This window comes from Numida meleagris, chromosome 1, assembly GCF_002078875.1.
Source record: "Numida meleagris isolate 19003 breed g44 Domestic line chromosome 1, NumMel1.0, whole genome shotgun sequence".
NCBI lineage: Eukaryota > Metazoa > Chordata > Aves > Galliformes > Numididae > Numida > Numida meleagris.
In genome coordinates, this window is record NC_034409.1 from 33,659,535 (window position 1) to 33,676,732 (window position 17,198).

General features: G+C 42.6%; 1 long non-coding RNA gene across 1 annotated transcript; it reads right to left on the reverse strand.

Annotated features, from left to right (window-relative positions):
* Positions 10,443–16,919, reverse strand: LOC110392861. The gene is made up of 3 exons (XR_002434658.1): positions 16,886–16,919; positions 13,606–13,652; positions 10,443–10,902 (listed from the first exon to the last, which is right to left on the reverse strand). It is a non-coding gene; the product is annotated as an uncharacterized LOC110392861 (long non-coding RNA).

Consider the following 17,198-nt stretch of genomic DNA (forward strand, 5'->3'; position numbering starts at 1 on the left):
ACCTGCTACTGACACTGTGGCCTCACAAGGACCTGTGCTGTTACAAAGAAACACTCTAGAACGTCTCTGACAAATAGTCGAAGTCCACACATTTGGAAGAGGCAAGCTTCCACGCTCAGGGCATTTCTAGGAAAGCAGTTTCCTTGGTTTCTGAATGCCTATGATTCCTATGTGTGTGTTTAGGTCTGGGTGGTATGGGCTGCCTAGGTTACGAATTCAGCCCAGATATGTCCTGACCTTTGTGGCTCTGAGCCTGCAAGTATTTAATGGCAGATCCAGCTTCTATTTGAGCAGTGAGGTACCTGCAAACACAATGACTCCAGAGACAACACTGGAAACCCTTCAGTTATAAGATTTTCCCCTCCATTTGGACTATCTGAAAAAAATAGTTTGCAAAGCTCTCTCTGTCTCAGCTTTGTGGGTAGCACGTGATACTCTTGCAAAACCGTGGGGGCATACTGTGCTGTCTGATGGCTGAGTTCACAGATAGCCCTGTCCCACCATAAAGGTGTGCACCCTTGTCTTCCTTCAGGTCCGCTCAGTATATAGGAAAATGTGCCCCCATGTGAAAATGAATAAGCCCTGAGATGTCTGGACAGCCTCTAGCTTTGAGAAAACACTGTAGCTTTCTTTAACTTTGAAAAAGCCCTCTTCCTCTTCTGCCTGGCCTGCAGGAATTTACTGAGCTGCTCTGAAAACAAGACCTAACTATGGATGTTTATTCTGCTGCCTCTTCCCTCCCTTCCTGGAAAGCACGCTGAAAGAAGGACATTCAAAAAGGAGAGCTGAAGGGAATTTTAAAAAAGTTGAACTGAGATAAACAGCTCTGTGTTACATTTAAGAAACTGGAAAGAGCAAAAAGTGATTAGCCATACATCCCTACACACATATGCATGTAGCAATTATTTTAAAATTAAATAAGACCCTCTCTCAGTGTTATTCTACAGTATGTGGAAAACAACCTGATTTTACCATGGTTTAGATGCTGGAGGGCAGGCAGATTGTCTTCCCCTCAGTGCCAGTTGCAGCAGCTGTGCAAGTGGGTTTTCTGTAATCCTGCATCAAGATAATGCACTTCTAATCTTACCCTTCAAATATGACTCCTGAAAAAGGACACTGCATTCCCACTCTGCCATTGCATTTTCCGTAAATCACCGAGTTCTTCCTTTCATGCTTCAAAATTATCATGCTGTCCTGAAAGAGCCTTGCATTCATGTGTATTAATTTTCTAATAAAAACTATCATTATTTTACAGCTGCGGAGTCAAACGCACAATTGCTTCACAAATATAATAGACTTATTGAAGCATAAGAATATCCCTCCAATCTGAAAATTAATTATAACTTCTTCTGCATTCTCAAACACTGGCCCTTAGAACCTGGCACTGGGATCATGTTACTCCTGTTAAATTGGGATTGCCTCCAAAGAGATTAAGTCCCAAACCTGGTCTGCAGTTCTTAATCACAGGATTAGTCACAGTGATTTCATGAATTTCTTGCCTGTGTAATGACAGCGAGATCAAGCTACTGATTTGTTTTGTTTTTGTTTTTGTTTTTTTTAACCTAGAGGGACAATAGTCACATTTTAGGTATTCCAAAATCCCTTTTACCTTTGTATCTAAGCAGCTTGTCATACCTGCAATCCTTAAATCTCTTTTGGATGCACTAATACTCCTCCTGAATTGTCATCAAAGGGAATAGTCACAGTCCAGGTCCATGGTTACTGCTTGTAGCCTCAAAAGCATGATGGGCCTGGCAGGCCCTGGCTCCCTGGGTTGCTCTTGTCCCTGTTAACAACCAGCATCACCCAAACATCTTTGATGGTCTGAGACCCTGAGTGAAACACAGGTGGGCAAGAGGGCTGAAGGGAAGCATTTTCAGAAAGCCCTCCTAACCCCTTGTTTCAGTTTTGCAAATGAAAATGGGATCAGGGATCTTTACTAAAATTTGCAGAAGTGATGTCAGGTTTGGAAGTCAAAGTTCCTCCTTTCATTCTTGTGAGGGATCATGTCTGAAATGCCACATTCCTTTGCCAAAACCTGAAGTTGAGTTAAATTAAGAAAGAGTGTGTGATATGAACGTATTATTTTTAGAATTCCAGCAGTGAATACTGCACAGGCTCAGGACTGAATTTCCTCAACACTTTCTGTTGTCAAAACAGGCAGACAAGGCGGGTGTTTGTACAGTGGTCTGGGCCCAGTGTCCTGGAAACACGGCTGCCTTCAGCTGCTTTCATATGCTGGGGGCTTCCCATAGCACCTTTTAAAATGTACGGTAATGTTGATTCTGGAGGCCAGCAGTGTGGCAGAGCCCAGACCCCAGGCCACCAGCAGCGGTGCTGGTGGAAAATGCAGCTAAAGTTCTCCCATGTAAACTTTTGTCTAGAGAGGCTGAAAGCAGCCTTTTTTTTTTAATGCTACAAATTTCTGACAAACAAGCATAAAGGGACACCTATGAATAAATATGTTCCCAGTGAGTGGATAGGGGTGGTTGAAACCACAGGTCCCACAGATGGTGTTTCCCAGCCTGCAGAGGGCTTTTCCTGCACAGAAGTTCAGGGGGAGCACAGCGGCCGTGCTGCAGCAAAAGAAGCAGAAGGCCATAGCCTTGCTGAGCTGCCATTACTCAGAAATCCAACTTAATTCCTTGAACTGCCTTGTTGACATGACCTCCAGACAAGTACACACAACATTGCCTTTGGAAGCAGGCCAGCTCCTTTCTGGGAGCCGATGGAGAATGCAAGCCTCCTCTTGGAAGCCACTGCCTCCTGTGAGTGTGCTGCTAGATGTGCAGCCAGTGCCAGGATGATGGCAGGGCAGGCCAATGGAGCATGGCACCCAGCATGGTACCTGCTGGGTGCTGACCAGCTGCCTGTGCCTGAAATGGAGAAGCCCTGTGTGATTTCTGTGTGGCTTTTAGATCTATCAGGATTTGAACTGGCCATCCAGTATGCGCTGTTCTTCTCCCTGAACTACTGAGATAGCATGGAAGAATGCTAGAGACTCCAGGAAGCCCTGACCAGATACACGGGAACATTCAGGGTAGCAACGAGCTGGAAATTTAGCAATAAAAGGGGTGCAGAAGCCTGTACAGCCAGCCAGGGCTGCTGCTTGTCTGGATGTGACGGACACGTGTGTGCACACAGGCAAGTGTGCATATCCCTGCGTTTTCCCTGGGGGATGCTTCATCCGACCAGAGTAACCAGAACAAGCCCTGTCAGTGGGCTTGCAGCTGAATCGGCATGGACAGAGGCCAAAATTAATAAACAATGCAGTGGGGACCCTGCTGAACAGACCTAGGACACTGAGGCTTTTTACAGGCTCTTCGCAGGGGATGTAACTGCAGGCACTGTCCTCCTAGGCTGTGAGTAAATTCAGAAATGCCGAGATAGCCAAAGAAATTAAAGGGAAAAGTACATGGAAAGAGGAGAACCTTTCTGGGTGCTTGTGGAGGTGAGAACACGCAGATGGAGAGAAGCTTGAGGTAGGGCAGAGCAGAGATGCAGCGACTGAGAAAGTAAGCAAAGGTAAAGCATTATAAAGGAGACAGAAAGGACTGTAAAATTCTTAGAAATAGAATAAAGAGGAATAGGAGAGCGACACAGAGGTCCCTGAGCAAAGTGATCTCCGACCTTTTTGTGTAGGGATGTTAAGCACTGCAGTGAGTCCAGGGCCATCTGTAAAGTCTTAAACTGGGGGCAGGGGATGAAAATGTGTCCCTTCTTCTTTACACAGAACAGATCTAGAGAAGGTAGAAAAAAGAAATAAAGAGAAGGAAAAGTTGTAGTGACAGAACAGAGTCTCAATAAAGCTTGTTGTTTTGAAAGTTGCCTGAGGGGGTTGTATTTGCAAGTCGTGACTGATACAAATGGAAGGGACTAAACAAATGGATTTAGGGGGCTGGAGGGAGAAAAGGGAGAGTATTGCAAAGTTAGCACATTGTGTTACTTAGACATATAAGGGAGAGTCATTTCTAAACTGCACTGTATTTCCAAGGCAGAAACAGGACAGAGCAGCTGCAGACATGGAGGAGCAGGAGCACTCATGAGTCAGCTGCAACACATGCGTATGTGGAGAAAATGCATCATGTTTTCTACTCCAGTGTGAATCTTAGGGAAGGAATAAGAGGGCCAGAAAAAAATAAAATTGGTGTATGGATGGATGATGAAGACTTGCAGTATGCAAGCGAGATTTTACGTACTGAGGCCTAGTATGAGGCATGTCATAAATAACGAGATAACAGAAAGTAGCAAGTGGGTTACTAGGGTTTAGTCACTTAGGCTTCCCAAGTCAGTCATACACATGGACTGGTGTAGTCTTCCTGGACAGTATTTTCAGTATCCTAAGAGGAATAAAACAGTTATTGATAGCTGTTCCTTCAGAAAGCTAAAGCATGGTCTACAAAGAGAGTGGTGTTCTCTGGAGTCTTGCATGTTGGCTCTCCTCTGCGCATGGGACTTTGGATCGTTGCAGCAGAGACCAAGCACAAGATGTCTCTTACACAAGAGCACAGTGGGGCTGGTCTACCTACTAGTTGAATACAAGACTTAGAAGGCCAATAGCAGAACACAGTGCTGCAAAATCGCTGTCACAGCAGGAAAAAATGTATTGTATAGGTAGAAAGAATAAAATGAACTGCCTACACTTTGGTTTCTTCGGTCAGGAGGTTTTCCATTGCTAGGAGGGACAGCATTTGGCTTCATGAGGTTGGGAAGTTTCTTGAATACATACAGTTTCTTCAACAACTTGGAATGAGAGAGAGCACCAACCACTGCTAGAAAACTTTTCTGATTAAGTTGTTCCAGCAAAGTGAGCCCAGACTGCTAAATTTCTCTTTGACTTTGTGGAAAACAAAACTGACTTTTTGTTGTAAGGATGTAGAATCTTTACTTGAGGAGATTTTTAAGAACAGATGAGACCAATGACTGTCAGCAGTTATTTAACAAAGCTGGTTTTAATTCGCATTGGTCTTGCTAGAAAACATCTCAAAGTCCCTTCCTAAATTCAAAATATCACATTCTGTATTTGATTTTTGCTTTATGTCAAGGACTATGTTTCTTTTCTTGCACATCATTTCAAATAGAGTACTTTATCTTTACAGGTTAATTGCTTTTTTTTTTATCATTAACAGGAATTAATCCATGAGAATAGCTAGTGTTTTTCTTGCATCAGCCACAAACTTTTTATCTCCTCTCATTTCATGCTTAGCAAAAACCCAAGCATTCTTAATGGTGTAATAAGCACAGATATTGCTAATGAAAAGAGTTTATAATGGGCTTCTCAAGTGCAGATTTTGTCATTGTTTCTCTGCTGTTCTACTACTATCAAGGCCATTTCTTCCATTTTCTATCACCATTTGTGTTAGCACCTCAGTTTCAGCGTCTGAAAGAAAGGTGCAGGAGGAACGCTTGACCAACATCTTTTTACTTATGATCCAGAAAACCAATCCTCCAGAATTTTCCACCATGCTCTTTAGAATCAATGTTGTTTAAAAAAAAAATGGGAAAGCTCAAGCAGTGCTTATTCTTCAGCTTTCAGTACTAGTTGGCTGATGAACAGTAGCTGTGAAAGTTGAGAGGACTTTCATTACTGACAGAACATACTAATAGTATTTAAATGCCAATGGCACACAGTAGGCTAAGTGTATGAAAGAAAAAAAAAACAAAAAAACTGGGCAACACAAGAATATTGATTCATGATTTGAGAAAACAGACCCCTGAAAAGAAATGGAAAGAAAGCAAACCAGATCACAGTTATCTCATGCCGCCTTTGAAAATCTTAAGGTTCCAGAAACATTATTTAATGTGTGTGAAGCAAGAGATTTGTTTTAGTGATCCACTTGGGGACAAAGCAAATAGAAAGAGGAGATTTAATTGTAATCATAGGTGAGCTAACAGCTGTATCACTCCAATTACCAAGGGTCTGTCAGCACTACCACTTTAAGGTATAAAACAGACAAGATGCAAGCGATGCTCAGTAGTTACATCTACTTTACAGCACCAGAGACTATCACAGCATACCTTGGAACAGATCTTATCACTGCTGTATTACACACAAGGGAGAGTGAAAAGGATTAAATGACTGACCAAAGGTTAGATACTAAACCAGCAGCTGAATAGTATTAATTTTTATTGCCTGTGTAATCTTAGTCTACTGAATCACTCAGTCTCTCCACAGCAGTAGATTTTCAGCAATCCAGCACTGGAAATCACCTCTCAAGGCCTTCTCTCCTAGGCCAAAGAGTTCATGTTGCTTGGAGCAAAACATTTACTGCTGCACTTTCCACGCTCGGCAGTAAGGGATGAACAAACTAATGGCTGGATGCAGTCCAGATCCAGGTTAAGATGTCCCCAGAACCGAGTTGAATGTACCTCAGGCACATCCATTTGAGAAGGTTGCTGTGATTACAGCCAGTTCTTGGGCTGCCTGTTTATCTCCCTTGCTGTATCCAGGCTGATTTTTCACCTCCACCTTGACCGCAGAAATGGAGAATCCTGTCATCCCATGAGCCTATTCCAGCACTTCGGTAAAGAGCTAGTCCAGTGGAGAACTGCTTTTGAGGTGGACAAAGGGCTCCCCTCTCCTCAGCCCTTTACAAGTCCAGGCAGGACTTGGCAGACAACGTTGAGGGCTGGCTAGCAGCAAAGACTTTTGACAATGTTGTATGCTTCAGGACCATCTAGAAAGGTTGCCAAATTTATTCATGTTCCAGATCTTTCTGAAACACAGCAAGAAATGTGGCCATAAAGAATAACCCCAAAACAGGATGGCACAAAGAACTCAGCTGAAGACTCAGGACCATAAGCACTTCATGAATGTAGAGTGAAAGAGTCACGACATGCATATCCAGGACTGATAGGAGCTTTCAGAAACCTTTAGGCATGACTATGTAGCTCCTCTCTCAGATAAGCAGATCTCACTCAAACAAATAGTAGTTTAAATCTGTAGGAAGGTTGGGATGAATAGTAGCTTTCAGATCTTGCTGCTATGATATGTGTGTACCACTTTGCACCAAATGATGGAACTTCTTATGTTCTGGTTCAGTGAGAGATAGACACAAGAAATGTTTGGGGAGCGCTGTCCCCTACACAGTCTCTGCAGTGAATCTATTCCTGCAGGGCTGTCGGCATGTCTCAATTCACAGTGCTAGGAGAAAGGCTGGGCAGACCACAGAGAAATGTCAGAAATGGTTTGCATTGTGCCATACCTACAGCCTCAGTGTGCAAGAGCATGGTCCATGGACCAGTTCATTATTCTGCATTTACACTCTCTCTTATATAGGCTCAAATCAATGTATGTTGTTTCAGTTATGACCTTCACAGTGGTTACTGCAGCATGAAGAGCACATGACAGCTCTTACATCAATTAAAAAAAAAGCTTAAATAGCAGCTTTTAGCTGTAGTCATCATTTTATATCATGGGGTTTTTCTTGAGGCTGTTTGTGTTGTTATTTCAAACGATCTTCCTTGTTAGCCTCTGAGCAACTTCCTATCCTTAGCTGACAAAGTTTCTAGTCTAAGTGGTGAAAACAGAACTGATTATATGTTGACCTTTCAGGTTTTGAATGTGACGTGCAATGCTCTGAACTGAAACAGAAGAATTTTTTGCTTCTGCCTCTGGTCCTTTTCCTGTCTTTCTCATTCCAGTCTCTATTCTTTCTTTCTTTCTTCCACAGTTTGCCCAAGATAATACTTAGCTTGAAAGTAATATCTGAGTTCTGAATCTGCATTATTCAAGTGACCTTATATTTCCCATGAAGTAAAATGATTTAGTTCCAGATATCTTGGTTAGAGAAATTGAAAGATCAAATCATTTGTCATTGAGTTAGGATGACGATATAGGCCATGATACTTAAGGAGGAGAATTACTAAAACACCACATGCACTAAGCTGTTTATTATTTTGACAGTCTTGCAACGTTCTTCTCTATTAGCACAGAATGATGTATTATTTACATAAAAACCTACTGAAATTAACATTATTGAGTTGCATAAATCAGACTGTTTCTGAGAAGAACATGATGCTCTTCTTCTATTTTTGAAGAACAAAATCTGTTCGCATGCCATCCTTGAATGATAGGGAGTGCATGTGGGATCAGCAGCCCCATTTTCTGTTCCTTGTGTCACATCCCATTGCAGGACTGTGGAAGTCCCTAATGTTCCTTTGGCTTCTCCGGGGGTGATGGCAAAGTCTGTCTTTGTAGTATTGATGCCACAGCTGACAACACAATAGGGTAGCCCAGCCTCTCCCCAGGAGGAAGGACTCCTTGCTGACACATATTTTTTTTTGAAGCAAAAGACTATTTCTGGATGCCACAAGACTGACTCACCAGCCCAAGTTCAAATCCCCAACCACAGGATTCAGTTCCTTTTACTTTACTGCTTCAATTTTCTTTCTTCAGAATAAAAAAAGAAGCTTCTGAACACATGCTTGAATATATCCTCTACGTCTTTCCCTTCTCTGCTGAACACAGGCTCAGTAACAGTACACACATGCCATTTAGAGAAGACAGCTCCCTTTTCCCCTCTTTGTCCCAGGACTGTGTTTTTCAAGCCAAATACCCGAGAGTCTTAAATAAAGGGGTTCTTCACCCATCCAAGGTACATTTTTTGTTGACATAAAGAACGACCACATGATCTGCAATCTACCCCCTCATTTTGTCTTGTGTGTAGGCTTTGGTAGTCACTCACCTGCTGATCACTGACTGGAAGCCTTACTTTCATCACCATGATGGATTCCCATGAAATGCTGTGCAAGTGCAGTAAAACTGGGCTCCACTGAGCCATCCTCTGAAGACCTATTTTCAAAGTACTTTCAAAGGGAGTCTGGCAGCCAATGATCCTACAGGCCTGCTGGATTACCAGTGCCAGACTCCTGCTGTCACAGGCAATCATGTCTTGTCATTTCCTTGACTAACAAAGATCTACATTAAGAGGAATCATTTGTTGCCTATAAGAAATGGAGGCATTTGGGAGGCCTGGAAATCCCTTTCTGAGTTCCAGCCTAAGTATTTACAGGCAATTTATACCCATCTGCTTATGTGCCAAGAATATCCTTCACCCTGAATAGTTTGTCTCCCTCCTCTATGTTCACTCCTCAATGTATTTATAGTCAGCTGTCAAAACTGTCTCCAGCCTTTATTTTCCTAGGACAGATAAGCTGCGCTGTTTGAACTTCTTTGCTTTTCTATTGATCACCACTGTGGCCTAGTCTGTATCCATTTGTCTTACAGGTAGTCTTCCTTGATTGTTTGACACAAGACTGCAGGTGACTCCAGAGGAAGTCTCATTTTTTTTGACATCACATTATCAGCTCAACAGTCATCTTGTAACTGATTAACAGACCTGAGTCTGCCTCTTTTCCTGATACATTCCCATAAAGAAAGTGAGTGCACACAATGGGATAGACTTCATCAGACAGATGTTTAAATTTCCTCTCTTCCAAACACAAGCCAGGCTTCCTGGTTAAGGTACACACTAGCTAACACAGCAGGAGGCACAGCAAGACATGTGGAAGCAAGGGATGCCCCTGAATGGAGCAGGACATGGAGCCTCTAGACTCAAGGCTCTGACCCTCTGTGAGGCTGGTGAGGCACTAGCTTAGTGCACCCGGGAATGATAAAATATGAGGAGCAGTTTAGCAAATCTGCATATATCAAGTTAACTTCAGGTAGGCTAACAGAAAATTAGAAAAATATTAGAGGAAGAGGGTGCAGGAGAGAAAGAAATCCAAGACTCTCTGGCAGACGCCACAAAGCAAGCTTATTTTCAGCTTGTCAATAGATTCTACATTTAAGATGCATCGATTAGGATCAGACATCACTAAATCATGTGCAGTTACCTTATATAGACTCATAATTTCCTGTTAGTGGCCATAGTATGAGAGAAATAATATAACTCCTCTGTCTCCCAGCACAGCTGTAGAAGCCAGCATTTCTTTCTACCCTGCTTGCCCTAGCTGGGCTGCTGAGGAGTGGGATGGCAAAATTCTTGGGCCAAGAAGGGATCAGCATACAGGAATGTGCCTCTGCAAAACAGTATAGTAGGTATACATGTGGCTATCAGAAAAGCATCCTCCAGCTCCAGCCCTGGATTGTTTCAGCCTCCTGTGTTAGGCAGTCATCTGACAAACTGTGATTGAAATAAGGCTTACAAAGAGAACACCAATACATTCTGAAGGATTTGTACTAATTTCCAGCGATGCTGTTTCTAGCCTAACACCACAATTTAGTCTTTACAAATCTATTCCTGGACTCCACTTCACCCAGCATTTAACCCAAAAGCTTCAGAAATTCTGGAACTATTTTTATCTTTCCATTGTTTCTATTTCTTCCTCAGTAATTGAATGCAACAAGCCAATAAATAACCTAGGATTTACTGACCTCTAACGGCTAAATGGAAAAACGCGTTCAGGATCTGCTGCTTTATTTAATTATTTATATTTAATCAATGCACTCCAGCTTAGAAAGCATGTCTCCTCTTTCTGGTGCAAGAATCACTTATTCTTTCATCCGGCTAGAATAACATATTTTTGGAGATGTGAGTAAATTACCAGGCATTTTTTCATTCCCTGTAATTAGCACGACAAGAAGCTGGGGTGCCTGGCTTACAGGGTTTTAATCAGTTTTGCATACACTGCTAATGAGAAAGAAGCAGCTTCCCTCGAAAATTTTAAACTCTGTATTTGTAGGCAGATTATGTTTACCACATAAGCACAGCACCTGGTTGATTTCACAATATATTCATGGGGAAGTTGGGATGGGAAGAGGTGAGTTGTCCATCTTGAGCAGTGTTTGCCTCTGGCTAACTCTGACCGCTGGTGACCAGACGCAAACCCAAATCCCAGGCAGCTCTGCACTGCTTCCAGTCAGTCCCTGCATCGCCCAGCTTCATGCAAAGGAGAAGGCTAGTAGGGGAAAGCAGATATTTTAGATTAAAATACATTTAAAAATGAGGCATGCTATTGTTATAGGATCTAATTATCTGCTCATATTTTGAGTGCAGGCTGCATTTTCCCCATAATTGGCAGGTCAACCCTACCACCTCTCCTGAAAAGGATCCACCATTGGAACAGTGTCCTCTGATGTCCCTCAGAACAAAGAACATCCAGTTACCATTTGTGTTTATGGGGATGGCAGATGAGATGCCAGCCATTAGCCTCTCGCCTTGATGTTCATGCCTTACAAATATTACACACTACAGAGGCAGAGAAAACTTATAAAAAAAGTAGTTGATGAAAACCTAATGACAGGGTCACCTACAGGTTACAGGAAATGGTGAGAGAAGGGGGTTTTCTGGGCTGAGGGGTGGTGGCTTTGTAAAGCACTTCCACCCAGGTCGAAATCAGCTGTCTATGAAGTGCAACACTTCAAAAATAGTTCTTTGTAAATGAATCCCTGAAGCCCCTTAATCCCTGTTGCTCTTTCCATTACTTTCAGGATACTTACATCTTTCTTCTGCTTAAGTGGTTAGGGCTATAAGCAGCTTTTAAGGGCAATCTCAAGAGGGAAGAGCAGAAGAAGCTGATTCCCTGCTGACTGACACAGTTATTCCAGACCATAATCCAAGATCCCGTTTCCTCTATTTTAGGTAGCAACAATTTTTTTTTGCATGAGGATTGTCCATGTAAAGAAGAAAGGGGAATTCATACAAATAAAAACATTAATCTTACACCAAATATTATTAAGGATCCTCCAGTTAACAGGAAATTGTGGGGAGAGTCTAAAAGCTGTTTTTTCCTGTTGGCAGGTCAGGCATGTGCCCTTCATTATTTTACTCATGAGGTGGTTACTCTGCCAGGATCCTGCCAAACTTACAATATGTCAACAATATTTACCATTATTGGCTACTACTACTTTACGATTTTTAAAAAACAGAGTAAAAACAGAAGTGAGCAGTAATGAACTGCCATTTCTGACAGCTTCTTGTCTGGACCACTCCTCTGGATCTAGGTGTACCATCTCCCACATCAGCTGGGAGCATTATCTCCGTGTGTGTCTGTCAACGGTTTACAGACGTTTGGCCCGGTTCCGTGACGAAGGGGACGGGGGACCCACGGGCCCACGCCCCAGGAAAAGGGGAAAAGGGTAAGGAGATGGCCCTGAGAGCAAAGAACAGCGGCAACAATCTGAGAAGAAACAAACTAATTTACTAAATAAGATATCGGAATGCAAAACAACACACTGTAATACAATATAATTACAATTTAAGCTGATAAATCCAATACAGAGAGAGAGAATGTCCCAAAATCAAGGTAGGCCTTACTCTACTACCGACGATAAGACGGCTGGAGAGCGAGGTGCTGCCAAGACGAGAGACAGCGGAAAAAGGTACAAGGTCTCGTGATCTGCAAGTTTTTATACTGTGAGCTTTTATCTTTTCCCTCTGCATGGAAAATGGTAACAGAGGAGCAAAGTGCCATGGGGAATGTAGTAGTCCTTCTCTTCTGAGAACCAGGTACATTCACTACATGATGTTATGGAGTACCAATAACCAAAAATCATAAAACCATGACAGTGTCACAGACAAATATAACAGTTTGTAGATTTAACCAAGAAATATCACCTAAAACTTGATTTATATAAATATTTTACACATAAATGGAAATAAAAGATTACTACTAAGTGAAATGAAACAAATCACAGTATTTAAACGGAAAGAAGCAATCCATTAAATAGTCCGGAGACAGGAAAACTAATTTTTAAACTCAGTGCCACAATTTCTTTCTGCTTAACATAGTTTGCATATAATTCTTCCCTGTAGATCCCTTCAAAGTGTCTTTATCATTTTGCTTCATCAGTAACAACTATTTGAACAGTTTGGAAGCAGAACAAGAACATGAGTATGAATCAGCCCATGTTTTCCCTGTACTTCACTGTAGCTGACAGATGCTTTAAGGAACAGGATTTTGGTGGAGTAGCTTTCCATCAGTACTGCTGCAGTGAGCCTTAATATTTCAGTACTGTTTCAAGGGCTCCGAAGGAAAAATTATGAGTTGAGAGGTTTTGCTCATTATGTCATGAGGCTCCAGGGTCGCACAGGAGGGCTTCACTACATGTCTGTCTGCTCTTCTGGTTTATCCTAGTCATCTAGAACTGCTATTGCCCAGAACTGGGTGTGTGAGTGGATGGGTCCTTAGCATGTCTGCTTTCATGATTCTACAACAGGAGCGAGCAATGGAGCACTCAGGAGGATGGCACATCTTACTTATTTTTGTTTAACACTCTAAATCCGCTTATTTTCAGAGTTGGATTTCATTTTCAAGGAAGTACAGATAATTTCAATGTTTCATAAATTGAAGAAATAAGTAGTTATTTGATAATGATGATATATTATAACATACATTGAGATCTCTTATTAACATAGTACTTCCATCTCTCCACTTGTAAAATGCAGAGAGATACCAGATTGACTGGCAGATCAGGCATTACCAACTGGGGAGCACTGTAGTACTTAGAGTGCATTATTTAAAATCAATATTTGGATACTATGAAGAGTAAATGCAAGCTACGGGAATTCAGGTATCTTGGCCGTGTAGAACATATCAATCATTAAAATATATGCTCCACCAAAAAGCAGTATAGCACAGATGAATAAATGTTTGGCATACCTGCCATTTCACAGAGAGGCTCCTGCAGCACATGGTAAGATCAGCCACTGAAAAAAATACGGGTTTAAAAAACAACACTATGAATCATCATTAGTTGCAATATGTGATCTGGAACAGACAGTTACCATTTTTCTAAATTACAAGCAGCCAGCTGGTGTTTAATTACAATAGATTGATACTCCTAAAACTGTTGTGAGTTTCAGCAAAGAGTAACTTGCTTTAATAAATTTAGTGAATTAAGAAAAGACTTTAATCTCAAAAGGGGATCAAGGTATGACATTTAGGAGCCTATTACTATTCCTGTTGAGATGATGCCAATATCAGAAATCTAAGGATGCCAAGTCTTAGACTGGGACAGAAAGGAAATTAATAACCAACTCTTGCTTGACAGATTTCTTGTTTAGTGGCAGTGTGCTGAGTGACATCTTTATGCTATTTACATGTGCTATTGTGAGATACATAGAGACTATGGGGGGGTTAACTGTTATTATATGGACTGTTAAAGCCACAGTCCATTGTGAACACATTCTCCTCTTCTCCTTGCCCTCTGCCACCGCTTCTGAGCTGCCTGTCACCTGCCAGCCCCAGACAGATACCCAGCAAGGAGCCCAGTGGTCCACCACTGCCTTGGGAGCACCTCTCTGAGGCAGGGATAAAGAACAGAGACTCGTCAGCTCTAACGATGGGTAGGTGAAACGTTCGGACCTTGGTGGCATTTGATCCATCACCTGTCTCTCCTCTCCTATTTTTCTTTTATCTTAGATCAAGCCATAGTCAAAAGTGTCCTGTTGTGATTTATGCTGGAGGATAAAGAAAGATACTGTACCAAGTTTGCCGAGCCCTGCAGTGCTCCCTCCGGCCACGGCGTGGAGCCAGCGCCACGCCAGCCGGGTCGCTGCTGGGGGAGCCCCGCCTGCCTTGGGTTACGAAGCACTGAAACAAGTCTTCCTCCTAGGGATGGTGAAATGCGAGCACAGCTCACAGTGTGGCTCTCTCAGGGCCGGTCGTGTCTGCTCTCCCACCATTACTTCATTACACTGTGTTGTGTCTTCACCAGCAGGTGGTCAGGCCTTCCAGCAGGCTCCCCATGGCAGTGGTCGCAGCCCCGAGCTGCTAGAGTTCAAGGAGCATTCGGACAACGCTTTCACTGCATGGTTCTAAACCAGTTTGGTCCAACCACCTCAGCTGGGTACCATGTCCTGCAGCAGGGTCAGCACCACTGGAAGCCTGAGTCAAAGACCTGTGCACAACAAAGGCCACACAGGTGTCTCCTGGCACCACTACCACCCCTCAGATTGTGTGATGTCAGCTCCCACCAGTGACTACCAGAGACCTGAGGGAGAACAGAGGGGTGTGAGCTCACAGACCCTTTCTGGTAGCAGGATAGGTTTCTAAGTACTTTCATCCCAAGTTTCGGCTATGTGTGGAAAGCCATGATTTTGTCTGAAAACAAAATCTGTTTGTTCATACCAGTATGGATTCCATGAGGAGGGCAAGCAGGTTATCCAAACCCTCCTGTGGTTTGAGGAACATCCTGCCAGTGACAGACCGTTACCTAATGATGCTTAGGCCTCAGGTCAAAAGGGGAAAGCAGGTGGTGATGAGCCCTGGAACCACATCACTTCTTCCTCTTTTTGCTAAAGGAAAGTTATACTTACCAGTGCAGAAAATCCTCTGCAGAGCAGAAAGCACATTGATAAATACCAAGTACACTTACACAACCTGATGGAGGCATGGACACCTACAGTGAGGACTAGAACAAGTTGTAAGTAAATGACTTATTGGCATTTCTCATTCAAGATCTCTTCAGATCTGAAGGATCTTTGCTATAGATTCTTGGACAGTGGTTTGAGAGAGCTTAACAGACAGAGAAAAGAGGCCCAGCTTGTTCTTCTTGAGCTAATGTAACGCTCTATGGATGATATCTTAATCAATGCTAATTCATGCTAATTGTCCTTAGGAGCTTGTTGCCTGCACAATTAGCAAGGGCTGACTTGCACTTCTGCCTTGCAGACCTTCAGCTGATGCTGTTAATCATTGCCTACAGGACAGCTTTCAAGAGACTGTAACAACTGTAGGGTGAATGCCCCTGCTCCAGGATTATGTAGCATAAACCATTATGTTCCTCACCTCATGCACTGATGTGTATCAGGAAAGGTTCTTTCTTATTCCTACTGCTGTCAGCTACACAATACATGTGTGCTTAGCTCCCGAATATATAGTGTATAGCATTTCACTACCAAATGTGAGCATCTGCAAAAGCCTCATGATTTTTAACAGGTATAACCCAGAAGATTGACAACCCCTCAGCACAGCGTGAAAAATGAAAGGCTTCATGACATATATGCTGCAGATATGTTGCAACACATTCCTAAATTCATGAGCTGTTTATAAAAATGAAAATAAGGATTGTGTAAATTTCTCATCAACTTTCAGTCTGTAACATAATAAGAAGTGTCCTCAGTAATACATCACCACTTGCAGACATCTTCTGTATGGCTATTCATATTTCTGTTACTGGGGCAGCTGCACAAGGGTTTTCTGTAGGAACAATGGATATTTGAGCATCAAGTCATGATGCACTTAGATTCTGGCAGAAATGAGACTATACAGTTCACAAGTTAGCCTTGACAGTACATTTTAGATTAAGACCCTTCAGCGTATGAAGAATATAGGTAAAATATTGTTAATGTTTTGTAAACTGGGAGGGTATACACAGCAAGCATTGAAATATGGATGCAGCTCCAACAGAAATTGGGAGTAGATGTTGGCTGCAGGAAAAGGTAAAAAAGAATTTTCTAACAGTTAAGTGGCGTCGATAACATGAAGGAATTTCAGCACAGAAAGGGCTATGCAGAAGTCAGGGCTGAACTGTTTGCAGAACTCTGAAAGAAATGTAAAGTTCTCTGTGGGAGTAAGACATTAAAAGCAGACAGCCTTAAGTTTATGAGACACAGGGGACACACATTAATGCTTGTGGTGATGCTAAGAGATCTTATCAATCCCCGATCTACACTATCATTTGCCTTTGTCTTACAAAGGCCTTGAATCCTCTTCCAAGGCTTGTGGGGGAATGCCATATGTCTGTAATTAAAGCCAAGCAGGGATTTTTCCCTGTGTGTCTTCTGCTGACTAGAAATGTAAAACCAGATGCCACAGGCACTGCATGGCATGTGTAGTGATCAGAAAGACCAACACAATGAAAAATGCATTACAAAAGAGGTAGAAGAACCAGCATGATAAAAAAAGTACTACAAAAGAAGGGAAGTAGATCACTCACCTGTATCAGAAGATTCTGAATTTACAAGGAAAAGCTTCCACCAAGCAGAAATCTCTAGAAAGACATCCTTCCTCAAGGGCAGTCAGCCCTTAAATGAGGCCTAAGAGGGGTGAAGCCTGGCTCCATCCCTTCTGGTCACACAGTGAATTGCCTTCACCTGTGCTCCCAGGGCTGACTGGGTCTTTCCTCCAGGTGCTCGATGAGTGGTTCAGGCCATGACTCAGCAGTTCCCATACAACATATTAGGATGCTCAGGCAAGCTTTGTGGTGTGGTACCAAAGCATGGTTCCAACCCCAGTAGCTGCAGGACTGC